Source organism: Lissotriton vulgaris, chromosome 5 (genome assembly GCF_964263255.1).
Source record: "Lissotriton vulgaris chromosome 5, aLisVul1.2, whole genome shotgun sequence".
NCBI lineage: Eukaryota > Metazoa > Chordata > Amphibia > Caudata > Salamandridae > Lissotriton > Lissotriton vulgaris.
Window position 1 is genome coordinate 1,893,998,240 of NC_141693.1, and position 15,158 is coordinate 1,894,013,397.

A 15,158-nucleotide genomic window follows, 5' to 3' on the forward strand; every position below is an offset into this window, starting at 1 on the left:
TCATTAAGGCTAGAAACAGTTTGAGGTAACTTGCATTCCCAAACATAAGGGTGTGGCCTCAAAGTTGGATAATGACTGCATCTTGTGGGTCAGAGTCATGGCTCACTTGCACACACAGAGCAAAACACAATGAATGGCATGAAGCCACAAATAACTACCAAGGAATTTGACTAACTGAAGCATGTTCATCGCTTGGGTGTGCTATTCTCACAAAACAGTTATTAAGACAGTTAAGGCTTGAGATCTTTGTGGCTGCTTCATGTGAAGGTTTTACGATGCAGGAACTACTCCCCAGGACATGGACGTCAATTCATCAAAATGCCACAGGTAGCAGTAGTGACATCACATGCCCTTTGTCTCAGAGGACATCACAGGAAGGGAAATGATATGATCTTTCTCATCTGTCTCTTTATAGCCTCTATCACCTGTCTCCCGCTCATGTCCCACTCCATCTGTTTCTAACCTGTCTCTATATCACTGCTCTAGTTCTGTCGGGGAACATCCATTACGATGCGGTGTTTACACCGCACTACTATCACAACGCTGGTTTTACAACGCAAGTCGTTACCACGACTTGCGCTGGAGGGCACTGTAGGCTAAGGAATAGTAGATTTACTATTCCAACACCTTCCCTACTGTACGTAGGGTGGTGTTGGAATAGTAAATCTTACTATTCCTAAGTCCAGCACCCTACAGCGCAAGTCGTGGTAACAACTTGAATTGTAAAACCAGCGTTGTAATGGTAATGCAGTGTAAACACTGCGTTGTATTGACATACAACCATTCTGTCCCACCTCTCCTAGCTGTCGCAATACCTTACTTTTCTGTCTCTTTATCACAACATTCCTACTGTCTTACCTTCTTTTTCATTAGTCTCTTTATAGCCTCTCTTTTTCACCAGCCTGCCTTCTCTTTATTCGAGTTCTCTCATACCAATCTGCCCTTTAATCTCCTATCTCATCGTCTCCTCCCGCTCTGAATTTTCTTTCTGACCTATCTGCTGTTTCTCAGCTATCTCTCTCAGCCATCTGTTTCCTTAGCATTTTTTTCTCACACCTGTCTTAAACTTTTTATGTTGCTCTTACTATGTTTTTCTCTATTATTGTTATAATCTGTCTTTCTCACTTTGCTCATGTATCTCAACCTTTTTCACACCTGTTGTGCTCTATCGCTCTTACATTGGTCTCCTCCAAGTTAGCTCTCTCTTTATTATCTCTCTCACACACTGCCATTTTTGTCTCTCACTGATCTGCCACTTTACAGTGTCTTCTTCCCATCTTCTCTATGCTTCCACTAGTCTTGCTCTCTCTCCCCTCCTCTCTCACTTTCCTCTGTCTTTACTCTTATTTCTCCTGCTTTGATTTCCATTTTCCCCTCATGCTCACAGACCAAAGAAGTGGAGACGCCTTTTTACTGACATTTTGTTTCAGTGTAGTTTGTGTTTTACTCCTGAAAGCAGTTATTGGTTAAACAATCAGATGTCTGTGGTAACCACAACCTTCTAAAAGTAAACATGGCTCATCAGAGCCCTGTTTAACTTTTTTGCTTTCCACTGGCTTTAGGACAAAGGGGTCTCAAAGGCAGTGCCAGGAGTAACTAAGGGCAGTCCAGGGGTCACAACTGCAACCCCTGATGACCCCTAAAAGAGCACTTTTAGTCTCCCACATTGACTCTCTCATGAGGAAAGGTTGCATTTACAACATTTCTGGCATTCATTGCATGGATAAGGTTTTGTTGTCCAATGTGAGTTCTCCCATGTCTAGTGAGATTTATTTTCCGAATTAAGCTTTTCCAGCATTCAGAGAACTGATAAGATCTTTGCCAAATGTGAGTTCTCACATGTCTAGTTAGAGTAGTTTCCTGACTGAAGCTTTTCCAGCATTCAGAGCACTGATAACGTTTTTGTCCAGTGTGAATTCTCGCATGTTGAGTGAGACCAGATTTCTGACTGAAGCTTTTTTGGCATTCAGAGCACTGATATGGCTTTTGTCCAGTGTGAGTTCTCTCATGTTGAGCGAGACCAGATTGCTGACTGAAGCTTTTCCAGCATTCAGAGCACTGATAGGGTTTTTGTCCAGTGTGAGTTCTCTCATGTTGAGTGAGACCAGATTTCTGACTGAAGCTTTTTTGGCATTCAGAGCACTGATAGGGTCTTTGTCCCGTATGGGTTCTCTCATGTTTAGTTAGAACAGATTTCACCCTGAAACATTTTTGACACTCAGAGCACTGATAAGGTTTTTGTCCAGTATGGATTCTCTCATGTTGAACTAAACATGCTTTTTCACTGAACCTATTCCAGCATTCAGAGCATTGATAAGGTTTATGTCCAGTGTGAGTTCTCTCATGGTGAGTGAGACCAGATTTCTGGCTGAAGCTTTTTTGGCATTCAGAGCACTGATACGGTTTTTGTCCAGTGTGAGTTCTCTCATGTTGAGTAAGTGTCATTTTCTCACTGAAGCTCTTCCAGCATTCAGAGCACTGATATGGTTTGTGCCCAGTATGGATTCTCTCATGTTTAGTGAGACCAGATTTCACACGGAAGCTTTTTTGGCATTCAGAGCACTGATAAGGTTTTTGTCCAGTGTGGATTCTCACATGTTCAATTAGAGAAGATTTGAGATTAAAACCTTTCTGGCATTCAGGGCACTGGTACGGTTTTTGTCCAGTATGAATTTTCTCATGTTGAGTGAGATTAATTTTCTGACTGAAGCTTTTCCAACATTCAGAGCACTGATATGGTTTGTTCCCAGTATGGGTTCTCTCATGTTGAGTAAGACCAGATTTCACACGAAAGCTTTTTTGGCACTCGGAGCACTGATAAGGTTTTTGTCCAGTGTGGATTCGCACATGTTCAATTAGATAGGATTTTTGACTGAAGCTTTTTTGGCATTCAGAGCACTGATACGGTTTTTGTCCCGTGTGAGTTCTCTCGTGTTGAGTAAGATTAATTTTCTGACTGAAGCTTTTCCAGCATTCAGAGCACTGATATGGTTTGTGCCCCGTATGGGTTCTCTCATGTCGAGTGAGACTAAACTTCTCACTGAAGCTTTTTTGGCATTCAGAGCACTGATACGGTTTGTGCCCAGTGTGGATTCTCGCATGTTGAATGAGAGAGGGTTCATGATTGAAACCTTTCTGGCATTCAGCGCACTGACATGGTTGTTGTCCAGTGTGAGTTCTTTCGTGTTTAGTAAGATTACTTTTCTGACTGAAGCTTTTCGAGCATTCAGAGCACTGATATGGTTTGTGTCCAGTGTGGATTCTCTGATGTCGAGTGAGACCAGATTTCACATAGAAACTTTTTTGGCACTCAGAGCACTGATAAGGTTTTTGTCCAGTATGGATTCTCTCATGTTGAATTACATTTGTTTTCCCACTGAAGCTTTTCCAGCATTTAGAGCACTGATAAGGTTTTTGTCCAGTGTGAGTTATTTCATGTTGAGTTAGACCAGATCTCCGACTGAAGCTTTTTTGGCATTCAGAGCACTGATATGGTTTTTGTCCAGTGTGAATTCTCTCATGTTGAGTGAGACCAGATTTCTGACTGAAGCTTCTCTTGCATTCAGGGCACTGATACGGTTTTTGTCCACTGTGAGTTCGCTCATGTTGAGTAAGATTAATTTTGTGACTAAAACTTTTACAGCATTCAAAGCACTTATACGGTTTGTGCCCAGTATGGATTCTCTCATGTCGAGTGAGACGAGATTTCACACTGAAGCCTTTTTGGCACTCAGAACACTGATAAGGTTTGTGCCCAGGGGATATTTGCACTTGTTGAATGAGAGAGAATTTGTGATTGAAACCCTTCTGGCATGCAGGGCACTGACAAGCTTTTTGTCCAGTGTGAGTTTTCTCATGTTCAGTGAGATAGGATTGATAGCTAAAGCTGTTCTCACATTCATTGCTCTTATTTGAAATGTATGTATCTCCATGTTGCATTTGTTCTTGGATACATGCCATGTTTAAGACTGAATCTTATTCCAGAGTCTGCCCTTTTTATGTTACACTCAGCATTAACATCTAAAATGCACTGCACATTCTCTGCCAAACATTTGCATTTAGCTAATGATAGCTTTTATGTGGATATACATGTTCTTACCACTAAAGGCAGCCTATCTAACTTGTCTAATACATTTTCACAGAGGAGCCCCTTGCTATTATTAATATGCCACTCACAGAGCTATTTTCTCCAACATATGCCTAGGTGAGTTCTCTCAAGTATAATTAGACTAACTTCGTGACTCTAGTTAATCGCTTTTGATTTAGGAGTTTTAAAAGCCCTTATAAGTTTCTTGGGGTTTAGTGCTCACACGTTAGATACATGTGTTTATTCAAGGAATGATCAGGGATTAGGACATACCACACTGATTTTGGGAACTATGAACTATCAACAGAGTAAAACTGGGCCCTTCTGAGCTTCCTATCCCAGTACAAGCTTTTCTTGTTGTGTGGCTAAAGCCACAGCAGGTACATGATCGACTTTGGCAGGCCAGGACACTTTGAAAAACTCGGTTCAACCCAAGAGACAGAGTTGGTGGAGAAAAGCTTTCTATATTTTGCTGTATTGACAACAGAGAAATAATTTTCACAATTACTTTCTTTTAAATGTTTTCGCTCCTCTTGAATCACAGGAGATGTAGATGAAAGATTGTTCTTTTCAATTGAGGTGGTTGGTCATCATGACAATTCTGTCACATCATGTGTATGGATACTGTTTTGTTGGGGAGGTGTTTGGGTCTCCAAGGCATTCTTTATATACCATCCAATCAAATTTACAACACTGATCGTTTCCTGTCAGGTGCACTGTGTGGATATCAATTCTCATCAAGGTTTTTAGTTCTTACACACCTTGAAATGGTAAATTTGGTCATTGCTTCGGGTCATTTTACTTTGGGGACTTGACAACTTATAATGACCATAAGAAATCTGAAAAATCAGTTTGACGTTCAGCTGTTTCTTCCACTCCACATTCTTCACCATTCCTGGCGGAAATAATTTGTTTCTCTTTAGAGCTCTAGAATGTAGAATGATTTACTTTCTTCATAATAATTCTTTACATCAAGTTTCATTTTTGGTTTGTGTTTCAGTGACCTGTAGAAATACAGTTAGAAATTGTAAATTAACACAAAACAATAATAATGATGACTGTTTTCTTTGCAGAAAGAAAGCATTTACAGTAATGAGGTAGGAAATCAGTTTGAGTAGCATATCTGACAGGGATGAAACAGCTCTTGAGACAGCTCTTGAGAGCACTGTGTAGCTAGGGAACTTGGAACCACTGGAATTCAATGTTCTGAGAGCAAAATTAGTGAATACAGAAGAAAAAACACAGAGTTACACATACATTGCAACACAGATTCTCCGAATCATCCAACACCAACAATTTACTCCTTCTGTGACAATGGCTGGCATCACAGCAAGATATCTGTAACACCTTTAGTTTATTATCAGACATTGTTTGCTCCCCTGCCCACATAGAAGATTCATCTCTTCTTTATGTCAGCGATCAATGAAGGGGCATTTTAATGAACACTGGTACAACTCCCGGCGAGACGATGCACTTTGCCAGAGAACCCTTACTTATGCTAACAGCCCTATAGATAGAGGCAGAAAGAAGAAAGTGTCACACAATTTATGGAACTGGAGAAAATTAGCCTGACGCTGGAGTACACTAACTTTTGTAAGTAAACAAGCTCAAAGCAGCGAGCATAGATACAAATAAGGAAGAGGACTAAATGAAAGTCACATATTTGTTTTCTTTTATTTAATTTTTATTATAATAACAAACTATATAGCTAGAGAATAGTCAGGAAAGGTAGTCAAATTCTGGAATTAAAGAGATATAAAAATGCAAAGACAGATTGGAGAAGAAAAAGTGAAACATTTTAAAGAGGGTCATACGAAACCTTACCTTATGTTTATTTATTCATTTATTTTGTGTTATTCCGAGGGTGGCAGCCACACTGCCTGGAATGTCCCTGAATACCTGAAAGAAAGTAAAGAGATGCTTTAACCAAGAGCTTATTTGCATCAAACTTGAATCACTCTACATCCTATCTTCCAATGAAACGTCCTGAAAATACAAAACAAAATTAACTCTTGTTCTCTGCAAAACCATTGTCACGTACTTTTGATCTAGACTTTTTTCCGGAAAACTTTTTTATTCTCCTAATATCTACAACTAACCTCACAACACACATCTTCTTTCAAATCCAAACGTTGCGCTACAAGAAAACAAAAAGAACCATGATCCCTTGCTGAAAAAGGTGAGTGAACATACATCGCACCCACAGGCTGAACAAGGTTGGAGTGAACAGGCAGTGCACACATAGTTTGAACAATGTCTGAGTGAACATATAGCACATCCACAGGGTGAGCAAGTTCTGAGTCAACACGCAGCACACCGATAGGCTGCCCACTGCACAGTGTCCGACTCAACATACAGTGCACCCACAGGCTCAGAGAGCAGACCCTAACAGCCGAGTCTATTTCTATATAAACCCCATCTTTCCAATTACAGCCCATGAAGCAATGCAATTAACAAACATTTGGTTGACCTACAGTATGTTAAAGTTATCATACATAATTGTGCCGAACCTCCATAAATCAGTTAACTCCTCTCAGATTTAAAGAAACCATGCTCTCTGAGCAACACAAATTCAAGTTTAAGCTGATGCAGCATGCAAATGAATACTGAGAAATGACAGCTACAAGACATCAACACAAATCCAATCTCTGTTCTCAATGTGAACCAGGAGTGAAAGAGAGGCATCCCACCCTAAATGATAATTGAAGACGGGTGGAGGCAGCAGGAGACATGGCACTTATAACACGTTAAATGGCTGGTGGGCGATGTTAAAGCCAGCAAGTCAGATGAAGGACATTCAGGATGACTGGGTCCACAGAATCTCTGTTGTGATGGGAACTATGGAGAACATGCCAGATCAAGAACAGTGTCTGGTCTCTGGCTCCCATCAGTCACCACTCGGAACCGCCCTTCATCATTTGGGGCTCCGAGGACCAGCACTATACTGGATCTTGGTTTCACAACAGAAAGGAATGAACCTTCCTGTTGGTAAGTAAGTGTTGGTGTAATGGTAAAGACCATATGTGTTGGTGAAGTAACTGACAGGGATAAAAAGTGTAGTGTGCAGTGCAAGGAAAACCAGGAAGGGTAGGGAGGAGTGAATAAAATTGGTTAAAAGGAGCAAAAAGATAGTTTAATAGGGTGTAGCTCCTAATACCAATATTAAAAGATAGCCAAGACAGGGTAAAGCTATGACCTGTCTAGTGGTGTAACGTGGTCGACATGTTTCAGCAAATATTGGCCAATAGCCTTGCTTTCTTCAGGACAACTAATATACGGCTACTGCAAACAAAACACCAAGTGTGACAGATAAGTGAAAAATAATTAAAAAGAAGGAACGACACAGAAAAGTCACCTGGACATCCAGGTGTGTCTGTTCCGAATCTTCTCACTTGATCAGCAATGGGCTGAAAAAATAATAAAAAGCATGGCATGAGCTGAAGTCCCATCCCTGTCTGAGAATAGCCTGTCATTTGCACCTGTTGCAAACGTCAACATGGGCGTAGTTCATGTCTCGGGATCTGAACAGTCACATTGACAAAGCTAGTGTATACCAACATTCACAGAAATTGAAACTTTTCAAGTTTCACAAGATCCTTCTTACCTGGTCAGTAAGAAGTGTATATCTCACCTCGCCTGGCCACGGCTCAGGACTGGTGAAGCACCGCTCTAAAAAGGTGAATAAATTCAAAAGAAAGAATCATCCACCATGTAATGCCTGAAATTCAGTCAAAGCGAACCATTACAGATGCTAGTAATTAATGAAAAAGAAGCGGAGGATGTTATATCCGCTTCGCAATTGGAGAATATGCCATATTCATGAGCCATTATAGAATACTTCCTTAAGTGCCAACTAAATGGTGCCAACAAAGTAAAAAGCCCATCCAAGTCTCACACACCGAGGATCGTGGGTGCCCCGTGGGCAAAGAGCCGCCAAACCCCAGAGCCCACCCCCGAAATCAAAAACGACCCGCTGAATAGCGGAACGCTTACCAAACATGCGTGTCACCGCTCGGAGCCGTTAGCAGACATTGCAGCGACCACTCACCTATCCGTCGGTACTTCCTAGCGGCATCTGTGCCGTCTGGGGAGGTACCGACGGTCTGATTCTATCGGAATTATATTCCGTCTAGCCTCATTGGCCGGTTCTGAGCACGTGACGCGTCATTCTGAGCGTCACGCGTCCAAAGAGCTACGAAGGCCCTGATTGGTGCAGCTTGCCGGTCAGCCCACCAATGGCAGGTCAACGAATTTGGCGATGTAAACAAAGCATCGGAGAGCCTAACCCACTGATCTATCGTAATATTTACACTAATAGACAAGAACGGGATGGTGCAGCCGCGGCAAAAAGCGTTAAGTACATCACCTGGTTAGACTGATTAGGCACCACATTGCAGCAAACTTGGCAATGCAATGCAAAGCGTGACGTGATGGCAACAAAGAAATTATAATTTGTGACCATATCGAAAATGCAACTAATGTACATGATAAAAAGGTGTGCAATCGAAAATGCAAATAATGTGCATGATTTAAGAGGTGTGATAACGGACTTAAGGTCATAAGGAAGAGTCTCAAGCTGGCTATGATATATAAGGCATAATTACTAGGTGGAAAAAGCAAGGGTATACATAGCAATGTTATACAAAAGGGTATCTGCCAGATAAAAAGCTACTGAGTCATATCTCTGAAGGCTAAGTTGTCACGTGAAATTCATCCTCAGTGAAATGGTTTAAAATGATGACCACGGAATGTCATCATTCAGTCCTGTACGATCGCTACCCAATCTCAACACCCATCTCTGTTCCTTTTTGTGCAGAAAATCACTCACATTAGTGACGTGAGAGGGAATGAACGGTTTTTCTAAGACCGTCCATTTGAAAGAAGTGGGTGAGTGATTAAGTGCAATGAAATGGTTAGTCAGCTTGGTGGCCTGTCTCCTGCAGTTAATGGTACTTCTGTGCTCAGATAGCCGCACCTTTATTTTGCGAGTGGTCATCCCCACATACCTAAGATTACAAGGGCACTGCAATGTCTGCTAACGGCTCCGAGCGGTGACACGCATGTTTGGTAAGCGTTCCGCTATTCAGCGGGTCGTTTTTGATTTCGGGGGTGGGCTCTGGGGTTTGGCGGCTCTTTGCCCACGGGGCACCCACGATCCTCGGTGTGTGAGACTTGGATGGGCTTTTTACTTTGTTGGCACCATTTAGTTGGCACTTAAGGAAGTATTCTATAATGGCTCATGAATATGGCATATTCTCCAATTGCGAAGCGGATATAACATCCTCCGCTTCTTTTTCATTAATTACTAGCATCTGTAATGGTTCGCTTTGACTGAATTTCAGGCATTACATGGTGGATGATTCTTTCTTTTGAATTTATTCACCTTTTTAGAGCGGTGCTTCACCAGTCCTGAGCCGTGGCCAGGCGAGGTGAGGTATACACTTCTTACTGACCAGGTAAGAAGGATCTTGTGAAACTTGAAAAGTTTCAATTTCTGTGAATGTTGGTATACACTAGCTTTGTCAATGTGACTGTTCAGATCCCGAGACATGAACTACGCCCATGTTGACGTTTGCAACAGGTGCAAATGACAGGCTATTCTCAGACAGGGATGGGACTTCAGCTCATGCCATGCTTTTTATTATTTTTTCAGCCCATTGCTGATCAAGTGAGAAGATTCGGAACAGACACACCTGGATGTCCAGGTGACTTTTCTGTGTCGTTCCTTCTTTTTAATTATTTTTCACTTATCTGTCACACTTGGTGTTTTGTTTGCAGTAGCCGTATATTTGTTGTCCTGAAGAAAGCAAGGCTATTGGCCAATATTTGCTGAAACATGTCGACCACGTTACACCACTAGACAGGTCATAGCTTTACCCTGTCTTGGCTATCTTTTAATATTGGTATTAGGAGCTACACCCTATTAAACTATCTTTTTGCTCCTTTTAACCAATTTTATTCACTCCTCCCTACCCTTCCTGGTTTTCCTTGCACTGCACACTACACTTTTTATCCCTGTCAGTTACTTCACCAACACATATGGTCTTTACCATTACACCAACACTTACTTACCAACAGGAAGGTTCATTCCTTTCTGTTGTGAAACCAAGATCCAGTATAGTGCTGGTCCTCGGAGCCCCAAATGATGAAGGGCGGTTCCGAGTGGTGACTGATGGGAGCCAGAGACCAGACACTGTTCTTGATCTGGCATGTTCTCCATTGTTCCTTTCACAGTTATATGGCTAGTGGGAGCGCTACACCGTCTCTGTCTCTGCTAATCAGCCTGTCTTACTTTTGACCCTCGAGTACCCTTTTGTGATTAATGTTAGGTGGGCATGTACTCAGAGCTGGTCAATAAATTGCCCGTGGGTCCCCTTTACTGTGTGTGGTTTGGATGTGATGGGAACTATGCCATTAGCAAGTGAAAAGGATGCAGATTGAAGGACAATATGCAATTAGTGACCACGGGCCCGAAGGGGTAAGGAGTGAAGCAATGCCTTGTATTATAAATGGTCACCCATTCCATGGCTGGTAACAGTGAATGGATGCCAGCAAGGCTATCCAGCACAGGGCAGGGAAGCTGTGTCAGGACATATGAGTCATACCAATATTAATGTATGTATCTCTATATATTGTATTTCTATAGCACAAACCTAGCCCAAAGGCAATGGAGCAATGCACATGGTCAAAGACAAACATAGTTAACGAGTGATAGGAGAGGTAGCTAGTTTGTGGACAATTAATGCACTTGTGATGTAGGGTTCTTTAATGCGATGCACCGTCAACTCTTTCATAAATTGAAGAAGCTTTGGGGCTGTCCTGATGGATACAGGGATGGTGTTCAAATGTTGTTTGCTCACCTCTTATCCTTTTGAACCTCTGATGAGGGGGCATAGAAGAACCTATTGAAACCAATGGAAATGGAGATAAAACATTTTTGATGAAGAGAAGTTTGTTAGGAGGGTGATCTCATTGATGTGAGAGCTGAGTTTTTGGGTCCCCCTCAGAAAAGGGGCAATGGATAGGGAGGGTGATGGAGAGGTTAGAGAGAGCACTCTAGAGCAGTCATGTGGGATCGGAAATTCGGGTCTCCTTGCATTCCAACAGATGAGGTCAGGGAATATACCAGAGTGCATTACTTCTGTGCAGCCCGCAACCCGATGGGACTGCATCCAGTGGAATGACTAACAGGAAGTGTTCAGAGATCCACCAACATTGTAGTGGAGAGGACACCACAGCAGTGAGCTAATTAATGTTTATTCGGCATTGAAGGAGAAGAGCAAGTAATTGGTCATCACTTCACAGAGGTCCTCACCAAATATCACTACATAGTTCCATAGTGGAACTATGACTATATAACAGTCTATAACCTAGTAACCCAATACCACACACCTACCCTTTATAAGAACAATTAAGCTTAATTACAATGTATATCCTAATGAAGCACATGACTATTTCATTATGCAGTTAACAACATAAACTTGGTATTACATTGTGAAAAACTCGAAATAGATTTACAAAATAAACTCAAAGGCTACCCGTGTCCTACCACATCATTTTTTTAAACTTTTAACGAAGTGCAACAGTTCTTCCTGGGATATTTGTTTTAGCTCCCTTGAGGGGTACAATTGGAACTACACTGTGATATGAACTGTGTTCCCTTGCACCAACATTACTGGTAGATGCATGTACATACACCAGCGGGTTTCCAATTCTTAAATTCAAAGATAGGGTAATCGAAGTAGATGAGGAACTATTTTGTAAATCATTTGAACTACTATTTGGTGGAGAACAGTTGCTATTCGCCTCATTGTCCACTTCTTCCCATAACAATTGCTTAGTACTGTCTCATCCATCACAATCCCAAGACAAAATGTTTTTACATTTTGAGAGTTTGCTAAAATGCCAAACTTTCCCATTACTTAACTTAGTTGAACAAGAGAACACTTTATTCACATACCGGTCGGTAACGGCCGAAATCGGCCATTACCGACCAGCATTTGGTCTCCTACATCTGGCCCCAAGTCCTTTCCGATTGTCTGAGTTTTCTCCTTTCGTTATTAAGATCAACATTGAACCAGGATTTCAATTTGGTAGATCTGAAATTTTTTAGTTTGAGAGGAGCTACTTGATCTAACCCTTCTGTCATTGTGGAATTAAAGTGGGCTGTGAGGTCATCAGCTGTCATATTGGAGGGCTGGGGTAGTAGCTGGGCCTGAATTCTGGATTCTAGGTTGGTTAAGGGGACTCCTTTGATGTTCCTGGTCCAGTGCTTAGGTTTGACAGGACGTATAGACTAGTTTCTGACCTGTGAGACATTATTAAACAATATGAGGTGGTGATCGGACCAGTCAATGGGAGAAATCGATCTCAGAGAGATCGGCTCATTTTTGGTGATGAGCGTATCCAGTGCGGCTCCTTTGATGTGTGTTGGTCCATTGCAAAGTCGGTTGAGGTTATTTATTTCAAGCAGGGTAGAGAGGACCTGTGTAGTGGTGTCTTCTGGGTTGTTCCAGTGAATATTGAAGTCACCCAGGAACACGTCTTCTGTGGCTGTTAGGGAGAAGTGAGATATTATGTCGGTAAGCTCTTCAGTGACGATGACACGTTCACCAAGAGGATGATAGATGGTGTGAAATTTGATGGGCATGGTGCCATTGATTGTAAATTCAACACCTAGTTACTCCAGAGTTTGGTATTCCGTGGATTTTTATCTGGTAAGTTGTATTCCTTCTTTGTAAATAATAGCTAGGCCGCCACCTCTTTTGATTTGTCTGTCGTGTTTGATGATGTTGTAGCCTTGGGGCTGAGAAGGTCAAGGATGGGGGTAAAATGGTCATTGAGCCATGATTCTGTGAGGAATGCGGTGTCTATTTCCTCTGCAAGTAAAACTTCAGCAATATCTGTGGCATGTTGAACTGCTGATCTGCAGTTGAGGAGCATGCACGCTAGGGAACGGGGGGCCTCAGTGTTGGTGTGTTCTGTATGTATAGACGTGTAGAGAGCAGGGGGTCATGGCGAGCTTGCAGGTCTAGGGATTCTGTTTGTGCTCACTAAAACAGGGATAGCAGAAGGGGCTGTGTTCTGGCTTATTGTGAGGTACGAGTCGTTGATCTCCTCTGCTTCTCCTGCTGAGATAGGGCAGAGAGTCCGGCTAGGTCGATGAGCCTGCTTCCTCATAGGGTTGGTGGGCCAAGGTGTACCAGGCAGGGTCATGGACGAGTTTGTAGGGCAACCTTGATTGTGTGAGCATAGCGGTTTAATCTGGTAGGCGAGGTCTTGTTGTAGGTGTAGGATTTCTGCCGCTATGGAGTCTATTTTCTGCTCCATTCGGGTCAGTAAGTGGGTAAGTGCGCAGCAAGGGAATATTGCATTTATCTGTAGTGGAGTATGACTAGAGTTAGTGGAAGGAGAGAGTAGACAGTTGTGAGACTGAGTGGCAACATTGGGGTTAGGAGTGGGGATAGATTGGCCGAGAGGATTCGGGTCATTATTGCTTCTGGTCAAGGGGTAAGGTGGAGGTGTTGTGCATCTCGGCTCCAAGGGCGAGGACAGAGAAATGTTTGGGCTGTGGGTTGTTTGAGTATGTGGCCGAGGGTCAGGGGAGGGTGCGTGTTCAGTGGTTTGAGGGTGGTCAGTATCCAAGGGCCTGTCGGTGACGTAGGATAAGGAGATTGTTTGGGCAGGTGGAGTAGTGGCAGTAGTGGAGTTGGGGATAGTTTGCGTGGGAAGAGTCAGGACTCCTGAATTCGAGGCAGGGGTATCTGTAGAGAGTTCAGTAACTGAACGATTGGCGATTGAGTCCGATCTGCTTGGCTCAGAATCCACCTTGTGGTGATTCATAACTGTGCATTTGCTGGACCTGGCGGTCTCGGTTGAGCCATTGTAATGGGTGTTGACAGAGAGTGATGATAGGGGTAGTGTGGTTATAATTAGTGATGGTGAATGTCCAAGAGTTGTGATGAGGGTCGTTTGGGGTGGGAGCTTGGGATAGTTCAGGGTTAGCTGTCAAGGGGGGGAGGGTATGGGAGATTGGGTTTGGTGGTCCTGGAGAGTTAGAGAGGAGAGTAACGTTGGGAAGTGTCGATCAAAAATGGTGAGGTGCGGGTCCGTGGCCTGTATCAAAATGTTTCCTTTTCTGACAATGGAGATTGTGAGTTCCCCTTTAAAGGTATGGGAGGCAGTCATGGAGATTTTTTCACCATAGGGAATGTTGACTGACTTGGTGACTTGAAAGAAAAGAGGGAAGGTGTTTTTCCACTTTGTTGGACGATTTGTGTAGAAGATTAAATTAGTTTTCATCTTTCCATTAGTCACAGTATGGTAGTTGTTAACAATAAGTGTTTCTAGGTGTTGTTTTAAGGTTCTGTGTTTTAGGTTCTTTTTAGCATTGCTGGTTAGATAACCTGAGTAATTAATGGACCATGAGTTGGGTCCGTATCGCACAAGTTTTGAGTTCTGGGAGAAGTTTGGCGAAGGCATCATTAAAGACTGGGGGTAGGCTCTAAAAAGACTCAGAGGGAGGAGAGGATAGTTGTGTGTTTTTGTCTTGTTGCAGTGTATGATTGGTCTATATAATGAGAGAATGCCTATTAATGGATAAGTCTCTTTCCTAGAGGTATTGGTGGTTAAAAAGACAGTAGCATTCCACAGACAAGCCTTTGTAAGTTAATTTTAGTTCCCGTGAAGGAGCTCTAAGGTAGACCTGACCACACAAACAGGAAGTATGGATCCGAGGGCCTGTAGTATAGGCTGGCAGAAAACAAGGTTTCCTGCATTTTTGCTTTTGTCCACCAGATAGAGCTCCAGGCTTACTCAAGAAGTCACGGGTCTCTTGGCTAGTGTGGGGAGACAATGAAAAGACAGTGGTAGTATTGCGTAGAGCTGGTGGTCCGATGTCTTTGTTCATGGTTTAGTGCGGGTGGAGGAAGAGCCAAACTCTATCAAGTAGTTAAGACTGACAATTTGTGGGGAGGAATTGCAGCTATTTGCTTCTCAATTGCAAAATGGAGGGCATGTTCTGTTTAGCGTGCCCTCAGAACCGAAATGAGCAGGGGACGTAGCAAAAATA

The 15,158-nt window shown here is 42.7% G+C and overlaps 1 pseudogene across 1 annotated transcript in view; it reads right to left on the reverse strand.

Annotated features, from left to right (window-relative positions):
• Positions 1–1,419: 1,419 nt before the first annotated feature.
• LOC147717644 (uncharacterized) overlaps positions 1,420–15,158 on the reverse strand; it is a 50,757-nt pseudogene continuing 37,018 nt past the window's right edge. Inside the window, exons 2-3 of the transcript XR_015296082.1 lie at positions 5,912–5,986; positions 1,420–5,091 (exon numbers count right to left, since the gene is read on the reverse strand). The product of XR_015296082.1 is annotated as an uncharacterized LOC147717644 (transcript). The remainder of the gene's footprint in view (positions 5,092–5,911; positions 5,987–15,158) is intronic.